General features: G+C 45.0%; 1 protein-coding gene across 1 annotated transcript in view; it reads right to left on the bottom strand.

The window, feature by feature from the left end:
- Nucleotides 1-25,712, bottom strand: part of JAZF1 (JAZF zinc finger 1) — a 332,121-nt gene that overhangs the window by 17,779 nt on the left and 288,630 nt on the right. The window lies entirely within an intron of this gene.

The raw sequence follows: 25,712 nt of genomic DNA, 5'->3' as shown, positions 1-25,712 counted from the left end.
GTTGGACTGTGAAGAAAGCTTAGCGTCGAAGAATTGAGGCTTTTGAACTGTGGTGTTGGAGAAGACTCTTGAGAGTCCCTTGGACTGCAAGGAGATCAACCCTGGGATTTCTTTGGAAGGAATGATGCTAAAGCTGAAACTCTAGTACTTTGGCCACCTCATGCAAAGAGTTGACTCACTGGAAAAGACTCTGATGCTGGGAGGGATTGGGGGGAGAAGGAGAAGGGGACGACCGAGGATGAGATGGTTGGATGGCATCACGGACTCAATGGACGTGAGTCTGAGTGAACCTCGGGAGTTGGTGATGGACAGGGAGGCCTGGCGTGCTGCGGTTCATGGGGTTGCAAAGAGTTGGACACGACTGAGAGACTGGACTGAACTGAGTCTTTCTCAGGGTGAGTTTTCCACTGTCATCCTCCATGCCTGCACATCCCCACTGTGGGAGCCGGAAGTGGGCAGGACAGTGATTGACAGATGTACCTTTGGGTGGGTGGCCCCAAGAGCTCATGTCAGCATTTCATTTGGGGAAATGAGCAAAGCCAGTGGACAGGATTTCAGAGGGCAACTATATCCTACAGGACTGTGGGAAGAGTCTGCCTGGGTGTCAGCCAAGGAAGTAAAAAATTGATTTCATGAGTTACATGAAAACACAAGGGGGTCTAGAGTGCCTGTGCACACTTATATCCATATCTACCCACCTGGACGAGTCCCCTTCACGGCCCAGGAGCCAGCTGAGTGCCTCATTCACCACAAGGACCATCTTACATCTAGCCCACTTCCTTTCAGACTCTGCCAACCACCTCTGTCCCCTGCTCACCTCTTTATTCTGTGATGATGGCCCCAAACCCATTCTAGCACCTACAGTGTCCCTGTTCTTTGTATTCATAAACAGAGTGACACACAGATAAAAACAAGTCAACCTTTTCCAGAAATCCAATATGCCATAATTTTAACTCAGATCATTAATATTCATGCACAAGTGATAACTGCAGTGACAGCTAACCAAAACTCTTGGGATGGCAAATTCTGGCAAATACATTAGCAAAGCGTTGCCTCTCTGCCTTACAGAATTATAATTATAATTAGCTTTAATTGGTACCGACCCACTTTATATGAGCTGGAGCAACAACAGTCAAAATGAATTGACAACAAGTGATTACAATGGAAGACACACTTAGTGGCTCAAGGGACCATTGCCAAGTCTCAAAAATTCTTGACCTTCTTGGTCCGCCATCACTGTCCTAAGGGCAGCTGACCCTTATTGGGGGCACACTCATTTAAACCTCACAACAGCCCTGTGAGGATGACACCTACTACAATATCTTCATCTTATATACAACAAAGGCTCAGAGAGGCAGAGCGCCTTGCCCAAGGTCACAGAGCTCTCCCGTGGCGGGGCAAGAGTTCCACCCTAGCTGCCTTGGCTCTAGAGCTCGCCTTCCTAACCGGCCTACGATCCCACTAATAACCTGAGTTCACCTGAAGGGAAGTGCCCGTCCCTCAGTATGTTCAAACCCGTGTCACTGACCTCGTGGTGGCCTTGAGAGCGCCTGGCACACCCAAGTCACGCAGTATGTATTAGTGAAACACACAAATGAAAGGCAAAGATGAAACAGGCCTCGCGACACCAGGTCACTGCTTTCTAACCACGTAACAGGGTTGTGTGGACGCTGCAAGCGATGAAGGCATTGTGGAGACGCACACGCGGCTGTGGATCTGACATCCAGGGTCTGCCACTTCAAGACAGATGAGATGCAGAAGTCCAATCCCCCGTCACCTTCCACTGTGTTGATTTTAGACAAAGTGAGAACCACGAGTTGATGATGTGGTCACAGGCAGCCGCACGCCTGCTGATACACTCATAACAAGGGGAACCCGGGAGGGACGCAGAGGCCGCCACCCCCTGACTGGCCAGGACTGCGCAGCCCTGACTGCCGCGCAGCCACCATGATGTGGCTGCCATCACTGAAGGGCTGAGCAGTGCTCGGAAGCTGTGACCCTGCTCCTGGCTCCTTCCTCGTCACTTTCACTCCACAGCCCATGATTGAATTAAGGTTAAGATCTATGGAATCTTAAGCTCTATGGAAGCCTTGTAAGGTGATGGAAATTAGCTGCTTCTAAAAACTGGGTGTTTAGATTTTAAAACAACTCCACCAAGCGAGGGTAAGAAATCCTCTAACTGAATAGGCACATTTCCAGAAAAAGATGTAAAGGGAAAACCAACCTTTTTCTTATCAGCACTTTCTTATTATGCCTCCATCCTCTTCTTCTTTCTCCTTGAGACTTCAGGGAAGCCTCTGTTCTTCTCTCACCCGCTCAGTTTGGAGTCAAGCCCCTGCAGTTTGTTCCTGACTGAGTTTTGGTACCTAATTCTCCAGCTCTCCATCTTGGTGAGAGGAGAAACAAACTGCCCCCAAAGCACAAGAAAACGTCTTGTCTCCTTTATTGTTCTCATATTCTGGCTATTTTTCAGGGAAAACAAAATGAACAATAAGAAACAAGGACGTCCCTTCGGTACTGCAAGGATCCCGGTGACATCGCCGCCCTACCTCCCACATCAGCTCCGCTGTTTCACTTTTGGGGGAGATTAAAACGGCTCTTTCCCCTGAGCCTTCCAGTTGCTGCTCGAGATTCACTGAGATTTAACATAAAGGTTTCTTGTGGCAACAGGCAACTCTCAAGACCTATTTCTCATGCAGAGTCTCAGTGTTTTCAAATTGTGACTCCTAAGTGGGTCTTGAAGTCATTTTTGTGGGACATAATTAGAATTATTTTTTTTTTTAATGGACAGAATGGAATAGAAAGTATCAGAGTATAAGATGTGTTTGTAAAACTTGTTTCAGGTGTGTGTCTCAGTGTAAAGATTCTTCTGACTACATGTCACAGTAAGAAAAGCATGAAGCCATTTTTAACCACCAGTAACTAGTATAGAGCTTCTTTCTACAAGAACCAACATTCATTTCCAGGGGGGGAAAATCAAACAATTTCTAACTGATATTTAAATAGGGTATTCAGTTCAGTTCAGTCGCTCAGTTGTGTCCGACTCTTTGCGACCCCATGAAATAGGGTACAGAGAGGCTGAAATAGAAGAGAAAGGTCATTTCTGGTGCCTGCCAGTAAGGCACTGTGTCAGCTAGCAGGAACCTACAAACAACAGGGGAGGTGGGCTGTTGGCAAGCTGACCTCAGGCCCACCAGGAGGACACAGACAAGGTCTCACCGTGAAAGTGACAGAGGTGTATCATGGACAGTATGAAGACAGCTCTTCACCGTTTCGGGTGTCCTTCTGGACCGCGCCACTTTTCATTCTTTTTGAATATTCTCTAAGGGAGCCAATCTTTGTTTGCAGGGCGGGTGAAATCTGGTTCTAAGAAATGTCCCAAGTCACCCACTGAGCTCTTTTAAAAAGGGTCCTACAGGGCACCCTGGACTCTCTTACCAGTTGTCATCAGGTTGCCAAACAGAATAGGTTCTCTGAGTTTCAAACCTTGCAGCTGAGCTAAGAAGGGCTGGCCAGCAAGCAGGTGCCTGTGAGGGGTGAGTGTCCAGACTCAGAGAATCAGACCTGCTCAGTCCTGTGAAGGAGGTGCAGGGGAGCCTGGAAGGGAGAGTGTGAGTGTGTCCAAGGGCGACAGGCTTGTCCTGCCCGTCACCCTCTTGTGTCTCCTGGGAGATGGCTGTCAGACTGGGTTCCTCAAGGCTGGGCTGCTCTAACTGTCCCCAGACCCCAGTACCCAGCATGGTGTGCACGCTGAGCAGGGCTCCGCCAGTCCTTGTGGATGAAGGCATCTACGGCAGAGGCCCTGAGCACTGGAAGGATGGAACCACATGGCACAATGCACACGGGGATCTGTATGTAACATGCAGACTCTGTGCTTCGTATTCTGCTTATGCAATACACACTATAACTTGTATTTGACCAAATAAGGGGAACAGCGACAACGCCATGAGGGATCACCATCTGTACGGTGCATGTACACAACAGCTCTCTCTCCCATTAAACCTGATGAACACAACTACGGAAACCAGCTGGAGCCCAGCCAGAGGCTGAGCTGGGGCAGGCAATTCAGGGACTTGGGAGCAGGCCGCGTGTATCAGGATCTGGCTCTGTTATTACCTTCTGGTGCCCTCTACCAGACTCCTCTGTCCATGGGATTTTCAAGGCAAGAATACTGGGGCAGGTTGCCGTTTCCTCCTCCTGGGATCTTCCCCACCCAGGGATCAAACCCACATTTCTTGAGTCTCCTGCACTGGCAGGCAGATTCTTTATCACTGTGCCACCTGGGAAGCCACCCTCAGACTCCATATTCCACCTTCAACTCCTCATCTGTAACATGGGAAAACACTGGAAATAACTTCATAGGGCTGTGGTGAAGATGGAGAAGGAAATGGTGGTCCACTCCAATACTCTTGCCTAGGAAACCCCATGGACAGAGGAGCCTGGCCTGCTACAGTCCATGGGCTCACAAGAGTTGGATAGTAGACTTAGCAACTATACCATCACCATTAATATGTATAAAGTGGTTACATTAACTTGTGGCATACAATTCTGTATTATATTAGCTCTGGATGGTATTATTGTTTTGATCAGTAATTTAAAACTGTCTAGACTTGAAAGTTATGACCAACCTAGATAGCATATTCAAAAGCAGAGATGTTACTTTGCTGACTAAGGTCTGGCTAGTCAAGGCTATGGTTTTTCCTGTGGTCATGTATGGATGTGAGAGTTGGACTGTGAAGAAAGCTGAGCGCTGAAGAATTGATGCGTTTGAACTGTGGTGTTGGAGAAGACTCTTGAGAGTCCCTTGGACTGCAAGGAGATCCAACCAGTCCATTCTGAAGGAGATCAGCCCTGGGATTTCTTTGGAAGGAATGATGCTAAAGCTGAAACTCCAGTACTTTGGCCACCTCATGCGAAGAGTTGACTCATTGGAAAAGACTCTGATGCTGGGAGAAATTGGGGGCAGGAGGAGAAGGGGACAACCGAGGATGAGATGGCTGGATGGTATCACTGACTCGATGGACCTGAGTCTGAGTGAACTCCGGGAGTTGGTGATGGACAGGGAGGCCTGGCGTGCTGCGATTCATGGGGTTGCAAAGAATCGGACAGGACTGAGCGACTGGACTGAACTGAACTGAGACTTGAAAGAAATGACCAGGTATGGACAAAGCCAGCGAGAAATCATCAGGTTTGAGTCATCTGTCTAAAATGAATGGACAAAAATGCCTAAGATATAGTTTGCCTTTTTAATACAACGGATGAGAATACTGCTTTCTCATGCTGTCAGAAATAAACAAATGGCTGATTCAGGGTTATATGGCTGAACTTATTTTTCATTATTTTACCCACAGTCCTGGAGACCTGGGAGTGAAAGAGACACGCAATCTCTCTGCCTTCAAGGTGCGCAGTGAGATGAGGGCCCCCCAGTGGCTCATTTCTGCATGGTGGGTTCCTGCAGCAAGGGCGTGCCCTGCTCTCAATAATGTGAATTCTGGAAACAATGGGAGCAGCCTTCTCTGTGGTACAGAGGCACTTGCCAGGGCTGGTTACAGGAATGGTGTTTTCCTTTCGAACTACAGATTTAATGTGGTATATGTACAAGCAGGGTGGATATTTTATGCCAAGAGAAAGTTCAGAGGGTAGGGTTGGGAAAAGGATGATGATGGACACCAAGAAGAATGATGCAATAATCAAGATAAGAAATAATTAGGGTCCATTGGCAAATACCAGTTTCTGCTGCATCAGAGTAATCGTTTCTTTCAGACCCAGCTGAGGATGTGAAAACGCGCCACCGCAGAAAATATGGTGTGCTTCTTTAGGGAAGAATGTCATGAAGAGTCACTGAAAGTTCACAGGAATCTCAGAGATCTCCCATAAAAGCTTTGTTTCACACTTTGTCCCATGTGGAAACTACAGCCTGGGCCGCATGAAAAATGAGTTTTATGAGAGCACTTCTGATTTTTAAGAAGGCTATTTGGCTTCGTAACAGGGCAGCTTCCCGAGAGCCCCGGGATGTCATTTTTACATATTGCACATAGCAGGCTGCCTCCATAATCGTCAGGGCCACACTTAAACCTGGTGAAACGTTGCTTGAGTGACAAACCTCGACAAAAGCGATTGGGAGAAACTGCAGGGGCAAGAACTTCCCGGTCAAAGAGATTGTGTTAAGTGTGCTATAAAAAGTAGTCTGATTTTTTGCATGAGGGTTAGGGGTCGAGTGAGATGAGGACAGCGTGGCTTCTGCTTCTGGCATTTTCCATTCCCTACACGATTATTACCCAGCTTCTCCTGGGCCCCACTGTTGCGGCAAGCCTTGAAGTCCAAGGTCGCAGAGTGAGCATCCAGTGACCTTGATGATGCTTTCTCCTCTATTTCTATTTTTCTGGCAATATCTCACATGACCATGAGCACACACTTTGGAGCCCAACAGCCTGGATCCCAATGCCACCTCCTTCACCAATTGTTCACTGACCTTGGGCCACTCGCTCAAGTTTTCTTTGCCTAAGAACCCACATCAGACAATTCAATGAATCAACATATATGTAAGTGCTTAAACCAGCACCTGCCACTCAGCACTCCCTGTAAGTATTCTCAGAACGCCAGGAGCAGCAGGGGTCTATGAAGTTGCCTGGTTTCCCCTGCCCACTCTCACTCCTGCATCCGTGGCTGGTTCCTGCCCCGTGGGTTAGTGACCCTCAGGCCCAGCTCCCATGTTCCACGCAGGGCTGCTTCCTGCCCTCCTGCCTCTCCTTCTGGCCTGCTCTCGCCTGTGTGTTGGCCACCTGGCCACTGTCCGCTAGATTCACCTTCCCTGTGTGCTGCTGTGGGTCAACCCCCCTGTGCTCTCTCCACTTTGGACAAGAATGTGGCCTGCCATGGCCTGGCACTGGACTCCCCTGGCTACCCTGTCCTAGTCCATCCTGCAGATGTTCTGTGACAAAGACACGATGCCACATCCCTGGAAGGCTGGCTTCCTTTCAGTTGATCAGCGTTGACTTCAGAAGTGGCTCTGAGTTCTCTCTGTGGCTGTAACGTCATATGCATTAACTCTGGCCGCAAGGGGCTGCTTGGTGATGGGAACATGGTTCTTAGACTCAGAAGCCAAAATTCAGATCTTCTTTGTGGGATCCTAGGGAACATACCTGGAGAAGGCAATGGGACCCCACTCCAGCAGTTAGCAGGGAACATGCTGCTGCTGCTAAGTCACTTCAGTCGTGTCCGACTCTGTGCAACCCCATAGACGGCAGCCCACCAGGCTCCCCTGTCCCTGGGATTCTCCAGGCAAGAACACTGGAGTGGGTTGCCACTGCCTTCTCCAATGCATGAAAGTGAAAAGTGAAGTGAAGTTGCTCAGTCGTCTCCGACTCTTAGTGACCCCATGGACTACAGCCCACCAGGCTCCTCCGTCCATGGGATTTTCCAGGCAAGAGTACTGGAGTGGGGTGCCATTGCCTTCTCCACAGCAGGGAATATACTGGTCTCCTTTAAGCCCTGTTACTCCACTGGAACAAAGAGGCCTGCAGCAGGATTGGCCAGTGGAGTGAGGACTGAGCTGGAACACAGAAAAGGCTTTTCACGGTGCCCAGCAGAGGACGAGCTCAGCACAGACCTGGTCACATGACCTCTTCCCTCCTTGTCCAAAATAGAGGTGGTGGGCTCCTTCCTCTCCTCCATCCTTGCCCCTCCCCAGGTCACTTCAGGGTTCCCTGGACACAGGCATTGTTGTACAGAAATCCTACACATGCAGAGTGCTTCCTCTCAATGTGTTTACAGTACGTATGTCACGCTTAACCGAATGATGCCATATAAGTGCCACATGGTGATAAACAAGATGTTTTCCCATGGCTTAGTAACAAGACTAAGGGTTTATTATTAGACATCTATTGATAGTTGAAAACAGGAACAGTTCTGGCCTAATAAACCACACCTACTGGTCCCCGGACAGGCTGCAACAGAAGTAACAAAAGATCTGTCTGCTTGGCCCAAACTCACACGGAAATGTGATGGATGATATATTTACAGTCTGGATTCCAAAATCATCAGGCACTTGAATTCTATTGTGCCTGTTACTGCCTGTGACTGGTCTGGGAATTTTTAATATAATGGATGAGGATGGACCAGAGATTTCTGGGACCCTAGACAGCTATATCTTGAAGGCACCAAAGTGGACACGCAGAACTGTGGTATAAACAGACTCCTCCCCTTCCTCTCTAGAGTCTCCAAGACGGACTATCAAACTGCAGCAGAGGCTTCTGTTTGGGTGGCTTCCTTGTGTGCAAATCCCATGGAGGTGGGGTGGGTGCTGAGGAACTGCTTCTGGCCCATTTTCCAGAATGATTCGGGACAGAGCAGGTCAGGAAGACGCCCCACCTGCCATTTTCATGTGGGAGGAAGAAGGCTTTGTCCATAAAAAACAAAAAATAGAAACCCAGTGACATAAGATACCATCTCACTGTCCTTTTGCCATTTATTTCATGTTTACAGTTAGGAAATGGTATTTCTGTACCAAGATCTGATCCTCTATGCAAAATAAAGGAAGACTTTATTTGGAATTTCTGTATTTTGTCTTCCGAGGCCGTCCACAAGCTGGCCCCAGCCCTCTAGCCTCATTAAGAGAGCCCCCCACCCCCACGCCTGCCCCCAACCCCTGTCAGCTTCTCTCCTCGGGAACGGCAGGAGGTGTTTTCACGGCCCTAACTCAGCATCTCCCTCAGCTCCTGCCCTACTCCCTTGCTCTGGTCTCTACCTGCTCCTGTCATGAATGCCTTCCAGCTCTGCTTTAGGTTCCCAAAGAGCCTGGGCTGTTTTGAGCTTCTCTCCTACACCTCTAAGTCCTGAGTGTACCGTCTGTACTTACTTTCCGACTGACTTTAAAACACCCACGCTTGGCCTTTATAAGCTGTCAATGCTAGGTCATAAAAGGATACCTTGCAAGACCTTGCAAGGATACCTGGGAACAACCTCAGGTCTTTTGTGCCCATCTCCCCTGTTATGGGGACGTCACTGAGGACAGATGCACTGAGGCTGGGGGAGGTGACCTGTCCTCGGTCACATATTTAGCAAAGGTCCAGGCAAGGGCAAAACTCCAACAGCCAGGTCCTGGACTCCTCCCTAGGCTGATGTCCTGTCAGTGGCTTGCCTGAGTTAAACATATAGAAAACCCATCATTTGCAAGCCAGACAACAGAAACTTCCATCTCACAGGGACGGTTCATGATACTGAAAGAGCAAGTTCTGGAAACTACAGGTTGAAATCGATGCTTCTGAGGGAGTTCCGACAAGTCCACATGACCCCCAACCATGATCTGTATGCACAGATTCAGAATCACAAATATTCAAGGAGTAGGAGGTTGACACACTTCTCTCTAAATGTCACTCTAATGTCAAGGGAAAGATGAAGGTAAGAATGTTCAATTCTAAGTTCTCACGCCACTGAACAGCTTTACTGCCCCATCCTCCTCCTCCTCTGCTATGGAGTCTGATTTGTGGCCGGCACTAAACCCAGATGATCCATTTTTCAAATCCATCCTGGCCCAGAGGCATAAGGTCGACTTCAGAGAGGCAGCCAGTGCTGTGTGCCAAAGGAGGGTGATGTTTGCAAATGTGATTATTACAACCCTAGCCAACCTCCCATTTTTCAACTCACGTCTACTAACTACTTCTTCCCTTGAATTGGTTTTCCCCTATCAGGAAGATGTTCCTTTTTATCCAAAGACAAACCAATGACTCTTTGCAAGTCCCATAAGCCATATGTCATCCACAGATTTCCTAATGGGATAATCCACTTGTCACAGACTATAAAGGAAGCATTTTCCAGTGGCCTAAATGAGGATTAATGAACTAATATTCAGCGAACCTTTGGGGAGACACAAGAAAACCTCTGGCGTGGGCAACGTCATCAGAACCCAAGCAACCTGCACACTGCATTTATGAGAGGCCCTTTCAGAAGGCTTCAGAGGCTTAACTTTCAAGTTTTAGCATCCAGGAGAAACACATGGCTATTTTTTTTTTCTAAAAGGTGAAAGTGGGGAATTCCTTGGTGGTTCAGTGATTACAACTCCATATTTTCACTGCAGGGGGACTGGGTTTGATCCCTGGTTGGGGAACTAAGATCCTGAAAGCTGTGGGGTGCTCCCTACACCCACTGCCAGTAAATCAAATAAAATACTTGGTTGGCCAAAAAGTTTGTTTTCTACAACATCTCATGGAAAAAACCCTAACAAACTTTTTGGCCAACCCAATACAAGGTGAAAGTTTAGAAAGCGAAACCACAAATGTAAATGATATGATGGTGCCAATCTTTTGGGGTGGGTTTCAGAACGAATGTATGAAGTTGTGGTTCTGCCTCATGATCAAACGGAAACTCATCACAGGCATGTGCTCTGTCAGCAGGAGGCACTGCAGAAAATGCAGCCGAAATCTGTGCCTCTAGGGTCTAAAACAAACTGCTGTCAGATCAGGGCACTGGGTGCTGCTGGGGCCTTCTAGTTTAGAGTGCCGCAGACTCTGGAAGTCATTCTGCATTCTCATATAAATGTTGCCCCCACAACCACTCTGTGAGTTGCAGAAAAAGTTCTTTCAATAATGAACAGCCGTCTGTTCCACAGAGCACAGGAAAAACACGATAAACCGAGTCACACACCTTGGCTGTAAACATATTCTTACACGAGATTGCTACAACTCCATATAAAGAAAACGCAGGCTCTTAACCACCCGCAGAACTCTAGCAACAACGAGAAAATGCACAAGGTTTCCTGCAATTAAGCCGCAGTGTTTTACAGCGCAATTTTATTTATACCTGAAAGAGAGTAAATAAATAAATATATAAAAGGTTGCACAGACCCCTCCCGCCCAAGGCTTATTCTGCAAATTAACTTTGCAGTCATAAAACCCATGCCAGCTGGACTCTTTCCCCTGGTCCTCTGTGGCACAGGCAGCAAAAGCAGGTATATAGCCGAGAAAAAAACAAAGTCGGGCATTTTCCACCCTCAGCCAGGGATGTTAATTGAACTTTGGCTCATGTTTAAAGATTTCTCTCTTCATGTTCAAGAAAGAATTAAAAACAGTTGAGCTGGGGGAAAATGAACATCTGTTACTGACTTACACTCACAACCACAATGAAAAACATTCATAATTAAAGCAATTTTGCATCCCTCCAAGTTAGAGCTGTAATGTTGGGTTAAAAATATAAACGTGGAGGCTCCTCATTGTCTTCAGGGCTTGCTTCTCACGGCTGCTTGTAAAAAAGGTAGTTTATGCTGGGTTGAATTTTTTTTTCCGCTGGAATAACAATCTCAGGAAACAGATTTGCGTAGAAAGATAGGGGATGACAACACAGAGCACCTACACAATTGAGCCCCATTTTATGAAGCTATGAAACAGTAGTCAAGAAGTGTTTTATATTTGGGAGTTAAATACACTTTACGGCTGTGTAAAAAGCCAGAGCCATTTTGGGCCGAACATAAACATTCCAATGTCTGCGAGGTTTACTTCTGTTTGAGCCAGTGGGCAGGTTTCTATCAACCGGGAGGGATTCGTGGGTGACGCAGAACAGTGCTGGAAAGTCTTCCACATCAAGTCATTTCCCGTCCAACATGCAGAAACTTCATCAAGAAAACCAAATCTATTTCCATACCCTCACCCTGGCTATTGAAAAAAACCTCCTCCCTGATAGATCAGCCCCCAGCCTCTTTGCCCTCCAAGTCATCTTCCTTCTGCTGCTTAGTTAACATTCCCCCAAAGAGCCTCATAATATCACTCGTTTGATAGCAAGAGTTGCCTCTTTTATTAAAAATGTTTCCCCACTGCCAAGTCTATTAAACACAAATTCCTTAACCTAGCATTTAAGGTTCTTATACCCAGATATATGCTCTGTGAGTCCAATACACCAATCAAATTGGTGTGGAAACCATCACTGGTCCCCAAATCATCTCTGTGTTACCCAGCTAAGTCTGGGATCTTGGAATATACAACCCCCACCCTCTAACCCTTATCTGCACTCATCCTTAAACACCTCACTGCAAAGTGACTTTCCCCAGGTAATGAAATGCTAACTGAATTGTTGCCAAGTAAAAGTGACTTCTTTAACCACTATAAACGTAATTTAAGGCTCTCAGGTTCAGGGTCTGATAGGAACTTTATTTCCACACTCATCTTCCTTTGCAACTAGATTTTTATCTCCCTGAAGGCACTGCTCTTTCTTCACTCATCTCTGCATCTCCTGCAGACCTCAGCACTGGATCTGCCAGTCATAGTCATTAGAGCCAGCTTCCTGCCCATCTACCTTCTAGAGAGTTGGTATAACATTTTTAAATTCTTGTCTGATATACTGCTAAGGTATATGCAGATACTTTGGGTTAAGTATTATATGGACTAAAAATCAGTCATACTTGCCTTCCATCAACATAACATGTAATTTGATCAAACAGATTTGCCAGGCGTGGGAATATAATTGGAATGGCCATCTTAGTTTGTCCCTTTTCTTGGTCAGGGTGACAGGAAATGAAATGACATTACTTTGGAATAATCTTAAAACACAGTGTCAATGAGCTTATCTAAAAGTTCAGCATCACTTTGCCTGCTAAAGGTCTAAGGCCACTGCTCAAGGGGATTGGTCCCATCTTGCAGTGTGTCTGTGGGCTCAAGCCAGCTCCCTGACCACAGATTCCAGCCCAGAGAGGAGATGAGGCCAGGGAAACCCCAGGGAGAGGCGGGGAGAGGGCAGAACACTGTTATATACTTAACAGAACATGGAGGTTTTTCTGAGGTTTTGGAAAATAAGTCTGGACAGTCTTCTCTCAAAGTGGTATTGATTCAGCACACCTTTCCCTTCCCTTGCCACCCCCTCAGGGATGAAAACCAGAAGTGCCGAGGGAGCTGCGATGTTATTCCTGGCCCCGATGTGCAGGAAGGGCCATAAATCTCTCAAGAAAGCCCAGGCTTGTGGGATTTCCAGAACCAACCCACAGATTTATGAGGACCAGACCATTCAGACAGATATCAGAGTCTTGGGTTCTTAGGAAAAACATGAATATACAGGAACATTCCCGTCATTTTGGGAAATACTACTCTTTCAGGGGTTCCCCACTTATTAGGATATGCCTGACATCGTGGGAACATCATCAAATCAGCGCAGCCTGAACCAGGCCGGTCAGCAAACCTTTAGTTGGATGACCTATCAGGGGAAGTGGCCTGTGATTCACTGGGAAAGGAGAGATGGGAGAGATGGTGTGGACAACACAGGTTTTACATCTGGGCAGCACTATTGCTCAAATGGCCTTCAGACTATCACGACTGGCCCTGGCAACTGTGAGACAGAGCAGCGGTTCGCAGACGACGTCCCTGGACTTGCAGTGGGCTGGCAGTGCTAAAGGTACCTGGGAGCTGCTGGAAGCTGCCAACTTCTGGCTCTATTTCTGGAATTTGGGCAGGTACCAGGAATCCATATTTTTAAGATGCTCCAAGGTCACTGAGAGAGTCAGGGAACTCCTGAAATACAGTGTACCATGACAGAGGTGGTTGGTGGGTGATTTAAGGTCATGTTTTGATTCTAAGGGCTTCCCTGGTAGCTCAGATAGTAAAGAATCTGCTGGGTCGGAAAGATCCCCTGGAGAAGGAAACGGCAACCCATTCCAGTATTCTTCCCTGGAGAATTCCATGGACAGAGAAGCCTGGTCCATGGGGTCACAAACAGTCAGACACGACCAAGTCACTTCATTTTCGTTTTGCTGATTCTAAAAGAGAATTCTTGCTTGTGCACCACCCTAGAAAACCTGCTCCTGTGCCCCAACCCCCAACCCAGGAAACGGCTCCACCGTCCACTCAGTTGTTCCGGCAAAGAACCCAGGAGTCACTCCTCTCTTCCCTCCTCCGGATGCTCATGCCAGCCCTCCAGGCTCTGTTCCAATGTCCCCTCATTATTCTGGTCCCATTATTGCCGTCTCTCCCACTGCTTCAGTAGATATCCCCACCCAACATTCATTCATCTGTCAGAATAATCTTTTAAAACTATAAACCCAACCATGACAGTCTCCTGCTTAAAATCCTCCAACAGCTTCACATTACACAACTGGGCAAACTCTTGTCTCCTGGGCATTTTTCTCCCTCCCCACCCATTTGAACCAGCCAGCTGAATACACTCTCTTCTTTTTCATCTGGCTAGGAGGTACTCATTCTTAACACTCACACTGGCTATTATTCCCTCCAAAAAGCCTCCTGTGACTCCCCACCCCAAGGCTGTGTACACACCAAACTTGACTCTATCAGGCAACCTGGCATTCTGTGCGGATTTCATCATCTGTCTCCTGAAAACAAATATTTTAGAAGCAAAGGAGTTCCTTAGTACTGCTGAAGGGCACGTAAATGGATCACAGTCCTGTATCACATTGTCAGGAGTCAGAGAGAGGACAGCCCACAGGAGTGCGCTCCGGCGAAAGGCAGACCTGGGTTAAAATCCAGATACCCAATCTTCCTATGTGCCCTCGGGTAAGTCAGTTAACATCTCTGAACGTCTGGTTTCCACTCATATATAAAATGGGAACGTGAATAACATGCTTGGCAAAGCACCCAGGAGTCGGGAAGATCCCCTGGAGGAGGAAATGACAACCCACTCCAGTATTCTTGCCTAGATAATCCCATGGCCAGAGGAGCCTGGTGGGCTACAGTCTGTTGGGTTGCACAGAGCTGGACGTGACTGAGCAACTCAGCAGGCACACGAAGCACGAACACATTCCAGGCGTCCTGATGCAGAGACTAACCCTGCATTCTCACTCTTCTAGGCGGGCACACAGCGCTGACTCTAATGCCCCACGAATACATTCCAGGCGTCCTGATGCAGAGACTAACCCTGCATTCTCACTCCTCCAGGCAGGCACACAGAGCTAACTCTAATACCCCACGAACACATTCCAGGCGTCCTGATGCAGAGACTAACTCTGCATTCTCACTCCTCTAGGCGGGCACACAGCGCTGACTCCAATGCCCCTCACCAGGCTGGCGAGACACCTGAGGAGCTCTCTTCTATCTGCTTCTGTAACTGATTTTTCTTTCCATAAACTGTATCTCTGGATTTGGTTTCCTCCTTAGGCGATCTGTTTTAACACCTTCTGAAAAACCAACTGCACAGGACTTGACAGAGTTCAGTTATGCCTGGGCTTAGGAGAGATCTGAGGGGGCTCAGGACACCCCCTGCCTGTTCTGCACCACCCCCTCCAAAGCGTGTGTTTCCATTTTCCAGTCTCATCAGTGCTGTTGTCGTTAAGAGCTATCAAAACTTTGCAAAGCCCCGAAAATGGTGGAGCACTGGGTTTGAAGTCTGAATTTTCTTCATTGCTCTCTGGGTAAGTGACAGCAGCCTAGTTTCTTCAAATGCCAAGTATTAAAGTGCTTTTATCTCACTAATTAATAACTAGCTTTGGCAAGCAGGAAACTAAAAGGCACAGTTGGACTGTTCTCAAAAACCAACTGCACAAATGAAAGCCAGGAGTGTCCTGGGTTTAAAATGCAAGGCGAGGGTGAGGCTGTGTAGATTCCAACACAGCAGAGATGCGGAGCGGGTGTCTTCCCGGGGATGACGGAGGTGGTGGGTGACCTTCCATCCCTCTTCTCAGATAGAGGTCTGTGCACTTGTGTGAAGGGCAGGTTTCCACAATGAGCACTCTATACTGAAAATCCCTCCAAGGCTAGAGGCAGGCTTTTCTATTACTGCTCTGTAGCTTGGAAATCCCAGCTAGCTGATGACTTTATGGGTTTGTACGGTCTAGACAAGAGGGTTACTCTTTGGCAAAATTGCTCTGGGGGGAGGCCCCTGTGAAAATTCCCATCCAGCTAATTACCATTCAGAGGGCAAGCTACCGGGAGGGCGCCAGCCTCTGGCAGAGGCTGCGGTTGGAAAGCCACACTCCTGGCTTTATCACTGGCTACGTTTACTTTCCTCCCTGTCAAAACAAGGACAGGAAAAGGGAACAAGAGTGCTAGTGAGAGAGATCAACTCGGGGTGCTGGGGGATAACAAAGAATGAAGGCTGCCCAGAGCTGTGACTGGGAGAGCCGTGCCTTCACTAAGGACAGGGAAACACCGGCCATCTGTCTGCTTTTACAAAAACCATTTCAACTTTCTCAGCAACTTTGAATCTCTGGAAGCGAATGAGTAAAGACACAATGGTCTGAACTGGGTATGGGGTAAAATGCTTCCAAAAATAGAGATTCACAGTGCTAAAACCCAGAGGAGCTCACAATTATTTTCACCTCAGCTTTTATGGGACCCAGAGAGGTAGGTGGTGGTACCTGTTTCTTCAATACTTGGAAGACATCATTTTCACCTACCGCAGGAAGGGGCCGAGGGAAAGCACCTGTCTAGAAACCCTTGGGTTCTGATTTAGCTGACAAATATGGAAAGGGGAGGGGAGGGGAATAGGCTTCTGTGAAGGGAGATCAAGTCTGCACTTGGCAAGGTTCTCGTCCAAAGGCAAAAGCGCCTCTGCTGGGAGGTCACCTCCAGAAGCCGTTCCAGACCACACGCGCCCCACAAAAGAGCCTGCTTTCCTGTCCACATTCTTCCTCACTCCTATCTTCACTGTGACACAGCGTCTTCTCTTTTCCCCTCAAGTCCCTCGGGGCGTAGACTGTATCTCTTCCCACCTTCACTTCACCGAGGTATCTAATGATGGGGTTGCAGGCTGGACGCTCAGTTACTGCCTAAGATGGATAACTGATCAGAGAGAAATCTCTACCCGCCCCAAAGGCACACAGAAACATGATTTCCCCTCCTCTCTTTATGACTAAGCTCTAGTGAAGGACCTTGTGCTCTTTCTGAGGATGGAGAGTCTGGGAACATTCCAGGATCTGCAGGCCCGGAAGAACTGTATGGCTACGGCTTGATGAAGCCTCCTGAACAAAGAACTGCGATTACAGCGCAGCTGATGATCAGACACACTCAGTGTTTTGCTTTGGCTGGAATGCGAGGAATATGCACTGGGCTGGAAATCAGGAAGCTCGGGTCTTGGTACTTTTTTGATCCATTTGGCCACACGACCTTGGACTTTACACTACAGTTGTATGAAGTGGTGAATCTGGATAACTGGATTTCAAATTTTCTGACCATGATTCAGTAAAAAAAAAAAAACAAAAAAAACACAACTCAGAAAATAACGTACACACACAGACACACGAAACTAAAAGTTCCCTCAGAAAGTATTTATCCTTACTAAGCGTGCAGCGCCCTATTTTCTATTTCTTTCTTTCCTTGTATTAAAAAATGCTGGTCATAACTTATGAATTGCAATAGCCAAGATGACCTTGACACATATTTCTGGTTCTAAAATTCCACAGTGTTAAGATCTCATGCTATTTTATGCCATGTGTTTTCTCCATTGCTTCCTTTCATCAGGAGTTTGGGGCAGTAAGCGTCTCCTAAATTCAGGGTGTTAAGGAACAACAACTGATGCAATGAAGTTGCCGCATCACCCACTACTCTCCCAGGAATCCTCTGCCCTGAGGTGGAGGAGGGGCGGGCCTTGCTCTCTGACCATCACTCTAAGGGGAGCAGGAAGTGAAAGAGATCCCCTTCCATCCAAGTCACAGAATCTCTGTCCTTAGCAACAAGTACTAGAGTGGTCTGAGGCTTCGCCCGTCTTAAGACATCTATTTGTACCAACTCCTGTGTCAGTCTTCTTTTGACTATTCTGAGGGCATCTGTACTGAACACAAAAGACTATGGGGATGAACATGTCAAAGCAGTACTGTTGCTTTGTCACTGAATAAACCGAGGCCAACCAGAGTGCTTCACAGGCACACACTGTGAGCTTTTATTTTTAATACTGAAGTATACCTGATTTACAGTGTTATGTTAATTTCTGCAGTGCAGGAAAGTGACTCAGTTACATATACATTCCTTTTCATATTCTTTTCCATTATGTTTTATCACAGAATATCTAATACAGTTTCCTGTGTTATACAGTAGGACCTTGTTTATCTGAGTTGGTTTTTCTCATAGTTTTATTTTGACACTGACCTTGACCCCCTGGGCCAAGCCAGAGGGAAAGGCAAATCTTTGGGAACCTGATTTGTCCTACATGAGTTTACCAGATCTCCACCATCTCTTTCCTGAGAGATTCGAAGGGGCTGCGTTCAAGTAGCCTCAGGGGCACAATTCAGGGCTCAAGGATGGAGCCAAGTGAATTGGCTCACAGAGGAATCAAACCCAGGACCTCAGATTTAATCCCAGGCTCCGGTCCTCTGAGCCAACTCTAAGTCCTGGAGCTCCCGTGGGTGAGGGAAGATGACTTACTACCAGTCTGCCAAGGACCGGCATGCAGGTTCTGTTCATTATCTTGGTCTGTCAATGAGAAGAGTCAACAACAACTATTAACCAGGCCCAGACACCCAGGTAACAATATGGCTTATTAGGTTAATAAATTCAGGCCACTCAGAGCACTTTATAGACAAAAATCTGAAATATCACTCAGAAGGAGCCACAAATTGCCATCTTCTAGATGACGAGAGAGGCAAAATGTTCCAAAAAAATATCCATTCACTTTTCAGCCCTGTCACCTTCCCAAAATGTACTATTATATAATAGAAAATACAGACTAAGTGAACAGAAATTCTAGGAGGCTGTGAGATGTTATTTTTAAAGAGCTACCATGAAAATGAAGCTACTTTCCAGTTTATAACATAATTCATTTTCCAGTTTGTCCTCCTTGCTTGCCAGAAAATGACAATGTCCATTACTATGCCACATTTATAGCTTTAGATAAAGGGCTTTTACATGGCAAAGGAGAAGCTTTCTAGTCTTGGCAAATCTTCCTTTTTTGATGATGCCAGGAAATAGGTCTTTATTGTGAGCCCTCCCCTCCAAAAAAAAAGAAAAAAAATCATTTTTGGAATATTTATTATTCATTTTAGGAAACACAGCACTATAGATTATTTACAAATGTGTTAACTGGATTCTACTAAACTTTTAATTTGCAATTTACTTGCCAAGTACTATGTATTAGTTACCAATGGTATATTTATGTTTCTGCAATGCATGCTTACTATATAGTTATTCCAGAAACTCTGATTTATTAAAAATTTTTTTAAATCCCAATTTTTATATTTGCAGTTACTTCATAATTTTAATTTTATGGTTTTAGTTTCCAAAAAGGGCTTATTCATCTCCTAGGGGGAAGGAAAAAGCCTCCAGGCTGAGGTGTGTCGTCCACAGGTGGTGGTGGGAACCCACCTAGCCTGTCACAAACATCCCCAGGCAGGCGTCCTCTGGCAGTTCACTCACAACTGAGCTGTAACATTTTAATTATATGCTTTTAAAGTTAGTCATTTGTCAAGTTTTGTTAGTCTTACAAAAACAATTTAGGTATAGCATAGCATATTCTAAATTATATGCATGTATATTACTGAAACCAAGTGGCTTTAATTAAACATTTTTCAAAGCCTGTTTCCTTTTAATGGCAGTGAAATACTGCTGGTAGCAATGGCATGCTCTGCCAAAATGAACTTCATCAAGGTGAACTTTAGGGAGACTGTTAACACAATAATGGCCTAGAAGTTTATGCAAAGTTCTTAAATTAGAAAGTGGCCATTTAAAGGTGTCATTTGGTGGGGGGGTGGGGTGCTGTTCAAGATATAGGATCATGACTGTGCTTCAAAAGTGATATCCTAAAATGAATGCCTGGCACTGGTCCTGGTAATTGTTGGAGCCTTGGAGTAACACAGTACACTTCTGCCTGGCAGACAAACTGGAAAAGGATGGCCAACAGAAAAGCGTGTCGAGGTCCTTTCCACCCCTGAGTTTAAGACTTTAAGCAACTGTTTTCTTTCTTCTTTTACCCTTTTAAAAAAGGATTTATTTTTTATCTTTTGGCTTTGGTGGGTCTCTTGCTGTGTGCGGGTCTCTCTAGTTGCAGGGAGCAGAGGCTGCTCTCCAGGCACGGTGCACAGCCTTCTTCTTGCGGTGGCTTACTCTGCTGCAGAGCACAAGCCCCAGGTGTGCACGAGCTTCCGCGGTTGCAGCTCCCGGGCTCCAGGGCGCAGGCTCAGCAGTTGTGGCCCATGGGCTCAGTTGTTCCGCAGTGCATGGGATCTGCCAGGAACAGGGATCAAACCGGTGTCCTTGCACTGCAAGGTGGATTTTTAACCACTGGACCATCAGGGAAGTCCCCTATTCTCTTTTTTTTTTTAAACATTTTACAAATTTTATTTTAAAAAGTTTTTTTTCTGGCTGTGCCCTGCGGCTTGCAGGATCTAAGTTTCGTGACCAGGTATCGAACTTGGGCTCCCTTCTGTGGAAGCACGGAGTTTAATCCTGGACTATCAGGTTTAGAACTGCTTTCAAGTTAAATACTGTGACGAGGATTTTCACTAGGATCCAGTTATACAGCATAGAAAGAGCTCAAAATATCTTACATGGAAAATACCATTCCCACTATTTGCTATAAGAGAAACCCGCTTTACACTTATTTCGTTACTTGAAAATATTTTAATTTTGGAAAATGTATCTATTTGAAAACTAAAAGTCCTCCTAGAGACAGGCTTCAAAAAGATATATCTTGGTTGGTAGGCCATTGACAGATGCCCTGTAGCTATTTTACTCAAAACTATTTTGACAAGAGGAAAAACAATTTCCCTGAGTGACCTATTTTGGGGTCTGTAAGCATCTGGAACACCTTGGCCACTGCTTTTATTTTTCTGCCTGTAGAAAATAATAATGATTGGGTATCTAGGTAGAAAACACAGCAAGCACATCATGATTAGATCTTAAATTCCTATACAGTGGTCTCCCAACCAACTTTAGTTTCTTGGGGTGATTTGTTATCTTTTATTCTTCCATACCAAAGAGAGCCTGAGTTGGCTAGGTTAAAAAGAAAATTCAGCCCAGTGGAGTATGAAACACATCTTTGATCTGATAAGATCAAGCTAACTTGTTGCTGCTTTGATGACTATAAATTAACACCAGCATCCCGTTTTCCAAGGAGTGAGTAACTATCTGAGTTTGGTGGTAAGAGACTCAAGGTGCACAGCCAGCATCCTTTCCTTGCCAGGTATCACACAGGTCCCAGCGGCTTGTTTCTCCCTTCCTGTCAGATGCCACTTTGCTTTTAGTGCTTTTCCAAGGACTTTGAACAAAGTCCTGAGACAGATCCAGGGAGATTCTGTACCTGGATAGTCTTTTTAGCAAGGACAAATTAGCTTAAAGCGTTCTCTCTCTCTTTTTTTTTTTTTTTTTTGCAGATTCTGTCTCTAATGCTGTGCAGCTGGGTGCGCCTGGGGATCCCTTTATTGTTAAAAGTAGACCCACATGGAAAAGACATTAAAATCAGTTTGCTGCTGTGATACCCACGAAGATGAAAGGGCTTGTCTGATTTTAATATGCTGTGTTAGATGGGAAGGAAAATGAAAAGGCTTCTTTGGAAACACACACGTTTGGCGGGGTTACGAATTCATCAGGTGTTAAATCCCTGTCAGCCTCGCAGCAGAGGTGTGTGGCAGCACTGGGTGTCTGCCTGTTTGTGCTTTCAGTGGAATCTGTGCCGTTTTCCATGCTTACAATATGTGGCTCTCTTTAGCACTCCTATTTCGGTTCTGGTACTTGCTTCCAGAGGAAAATTAGTCAAAGTGTGTACTGATGGGAGCTGGCATACGAATGAGCTCTGGACCCTAGCTTAAAGAGACTTCATTCTTTTGGGGGGTAGGGGGTGTGCCCTTGAAAATAACTTTATCTTTTGATATTTCTTGACATTTTTGGGCCAGTGCAGAGACCCCTACTGGGACACAGAAAGAGCAACAATGATTGAGGGCCAAAACCACACCGTGAACTACGTTTCTAGCACCAGGTGAAACATGCCTGAACATGATGTAAAGACTGTCAAGATTTCTTGTGGGAATTCTTAACAGTGGACATATTATTTCTGTTGAATTTGATTAAGCAATAACACAGTTACAGTAGAGATGAAATTCAGGTTTATAATTAAATGTGAATGGTTAAGCATGATACTGCTAAAATGGCAGGCCTCAAAAATATTGTCACTAGAAGATAAGTTATTGATGGCCGTTACTGCAAATTCTAAGTCTGAAGATACGCTGTTATTAACTGGGTTCCCATTACAGAAATGGAGTTCATTTAGAGTTTCAGAGGATATCCAGGGGCTGAAACTGGGCAGTGTTAGTTTTTAATTTTTAAAAAGTAAATTTAAATTAAAAATTTAATTTTTTTTTCTTGTAAAATTCTGTCTCATGGAAAGCAAAGTATTTTGGATCTGGAAGATCCATATGCTATAATTTTCTATTGGAAACATTTTTAATCACCAACTAATTCAAATTGTGTCCCAGTGTCTGGCAATTAGTTCTTCTTCATTTAATAAGTGTAGCAATTGTTTTTACTTGACCACACTATTGTTTCTGTAGAGTTTGAAAGCTGAGAATAAAGGATTTCACTGTCTTTCTTCAATGGAGAGGAAATTCCAGAGATTTTCTTCTTCAAACTACTGCATGTATGTACCTCCCTTTTTCTTAAATGGCTTGTTTACAGTAGAGGAAATGCTCTCTGCTCTTTCAGGGAATGAGTGGAAGTTGTGGGCTCCTTTGCCTCATTTCTGCCTGGGCCAACAATTTTTTTTTTTTTAACTGAGGTAAATACAATGCATAGATTTTAAGTGCCTAATTCAATGAATTTGATAAATGTACACCTTTGTGTAATCAACATCTCAATCAAGATATGGACTATATCCATCAGTCCAGAAAGTTCTCGGGAAGGAGAGAACTTTTTCTTCCTGTTCCTAGAGTCAACTGCTGTTCAGATTTCCACTGTTACAGATCAGCTATCTCTACTTGAATTTCAAATGTACTCTTTTGTGTCTGGTTCCTTTCACTCAGTATAATGTTTTTGAGACTCATTCATGGTTTTTTTTTAAAGTCACTAAATAGTATTCCATTGTACAGATAGATCACAATTTGTTTATCCCTGTACTTGGAGACAGACCAGCTAATACTCAGGGCTACTGCAAATAACGCTGTCCTGTACATCCCTGCACCTGTCTTTTGTGGACATATACTTCCATTCCTCTTGGGTAACTACGCAGTGTGGAACTGCTCAGCCAAAATCACTTGTTTCTGAAGCCCTGGAGAACCTTTCTGAACCAGAGGTTTACGGAGAGACAGTATTAACGTAAGTAGCTGTTTCCATCCCTAACTTTACCTCATTAATCCTCATGGGAAGGTAGGCATTGTCTCCAGTGCATACAGGAGGAGACCAAGGCTTGCAAAGGTTTAAGATCATCCATCTCTCAAACTGAAGAATAAAATTTGAATCCAGATCCCTCTGATGCCAAAAGCTCTCATCACTTTACCTCTATGTTCCCAGAGTTTCAGAAGGTGCTCCAGAACACTCCAGGTTTCCATAACTATGCCCCCATCAACATACCTGGGTCTGCTTATGAATCCCCCGGCAGTCCATAACGATCATGCTCTAAAACTGTTTGCCGCCAATCACTTCCCCCTGATCTCACCTGATTCCAACTCTTTAGGAATTTACACTGACTTAAAATTTCTAAGACATTTTGTGGATGTGAATATATTGCTTATAACTGCCTTAAAACAGTATGGAAAGAATGGCCCCATGAGTACCTCTATCTTATCTAACTAATAAACCGGTCCATCTGCGTGTATGTCATGTTCATTACGTATTTGCTCCACATGTGTATAACCTGCTTCTACTAAGAGACATAAATTCTAATCCATAAGGGCTACACCTTCTGCTTTTTTGTACTCCCAGTACTTGGAACAATGATTATAACAAAATAGATGCTCAGTAAATTACATGAACTGAAAAGATGCCCAGTCTTGGTGCTCTGGAAAACAGTGGCCACTCAACTGGGGATGACTGAACTTGGGCAAGGTTTCATTTAAATGAGCCTCAATTTCTTTTGTCTTTAAAGTGGGGTAAACAAATGGTGATTAAGTTTCTGTGAACTCTAAAGATAAAATCTACTAATATAGACTGGCACTGATTTGATTTGCTTTCTTCAAGTCAAAAACATGTTTTGTTTGGGAAGGTCTCTTGCAGGTGGTGTAGTTGAGAAAAATACTTGTAATTACTATCTTGTTGCTGCTATCCTACACTTTGAGTTGTAAGAGATTATAAATAAGTAGCTGCATAAGACGGTGGGGAAGGAAGCAAAATTAGTGACAAGACTGGACCATAACTCTCAGGAAGCAGGATGAAGGTTTTACAAGTCAATCAATAAAGAAGATGAAAGGACAATGACTGGAACAAAGCAGTATATAAACAAACAAGAAAACAAGTCATAGGCCAGGAAAGGGTGTGTTGTGACCCTGAATATAATGTAAGCCAGATAGTAGAGCAACATGAAGTCATTCTCCAGCTTAAGTAAACACATTTATGTGAAAAGGGAAATATAAATCAAGGCTACTTTCTCAATGGGAAGAGTTTAGGGAATGTTTTTTAGGCACTGTCCAGATATTCATCTCTTTAGGGCAGAATCCATTAGAAACACCAAATCCCGGCCTTAGGAATTTATTAGAAGTAGGTCACAAAATTCAGTCAGGCTAAAATATTTAGTTTTTTTCTCCTTTTCCACTGTTAAATAGGACAGGATTTATCTCGCTGAGATTTTTCCTTCCGTTTTATTCTTTTCTTTGGGGTGGGGATGCGGGAATTGTGTGAGTTTAGACCTTACTTTAGTTATCTCTTATTCCTTGAGATTTTCTCCCTTTAGTAAGGTTGTTTAGGTTTATTTTCTAAAAATAATGGGATTGGGGGAAAGTTCACCTCAGCTCCATTCAGACAGAGCTTCTAAATGTTGAGCTAAATTCTGTCAGCTCTATCAGCTGTATGGCAGTAATTTCCATCTTGAGGGTGAAATTAATACTTTACTTTTAAAAATGATTTTGCTGTTTATTAGCAGCTCCTGAGAACTGTGAAGCTATAATCTGAGTAACTTATTGCCAAAGCCATAAGGGAATGTTAAAGATCTACTATCACGCCAAATAGCAGGAGACACAGGAATATGAAACGAAATGACATAATGCACGATAGGAACTTAAACTACAGATTAACAGATATAATTTGTTACTTCATGATCATTATAGGCTGCTGAAACAGGAAAACAAAAAAATTGGTTTAATTTCCTTGGGTACCTTTCTCTGGTTTGATACTTGAATTTTTTCCCCCCAAGTGGGCCAAAATATATATGCAAATATTTTCCAGGAGAGACTATGCAGTGCTATTATAACCAGAAATTCAGCCAACTCTTTCCATGGCTTCTCCATTAAGACATAAGCAAGCATCTGTTTAGTCCCACTGGACTCACGTTTGGAGGCTAAGCAAGTAGATTACAGCAATCTTTCTCCAAGCAAACTGGAAATAGGCTAACCTAGGCAAGAAAACACACAGCTCTGGCAAGATGGGACCCAGCATTTAAAAACAGTGGTTTCCCACCTCTGGCTGTAGGTTAGAATTACCTAGCAAGAGCTTCAAGAAAACTCTCAATGCCCAATCCATCGACAGAGTAAGAGTCTCGGAGTGGAGCCCAGGCAAAGGGAGGTTTAAGACTCCCACCATGACCAATTTCAGGATGAGCTTTAACAACTGGTCTGCAAGCCTGAATAGTTAACAACTGACTGCCTGGAGTCAGCTCCAATTCACCCTTGAAAGAAACCTTGAGTAAACTAAATCGATTAAGTTCTTCAATTTCTGATC

The sequence above is a fragment of the Capricornis sumatraensis genome, chromosome 5 (genome assembly GCF_032405125.1).
Source record: "Capricornis sumatraensis isolate serow.1 chromosome 5, serow.2, whole genome shotgun sequence".
Lineage (NCBI taxonomy): Eukaryota > Metazoa > Chordata > Mammalia > Artiodactyla > Bovidae > Capricornis > Capricornis sumatraensis.
This window is presented reverse-complemented; position numbering and strand designations above follow the sequence as displayed.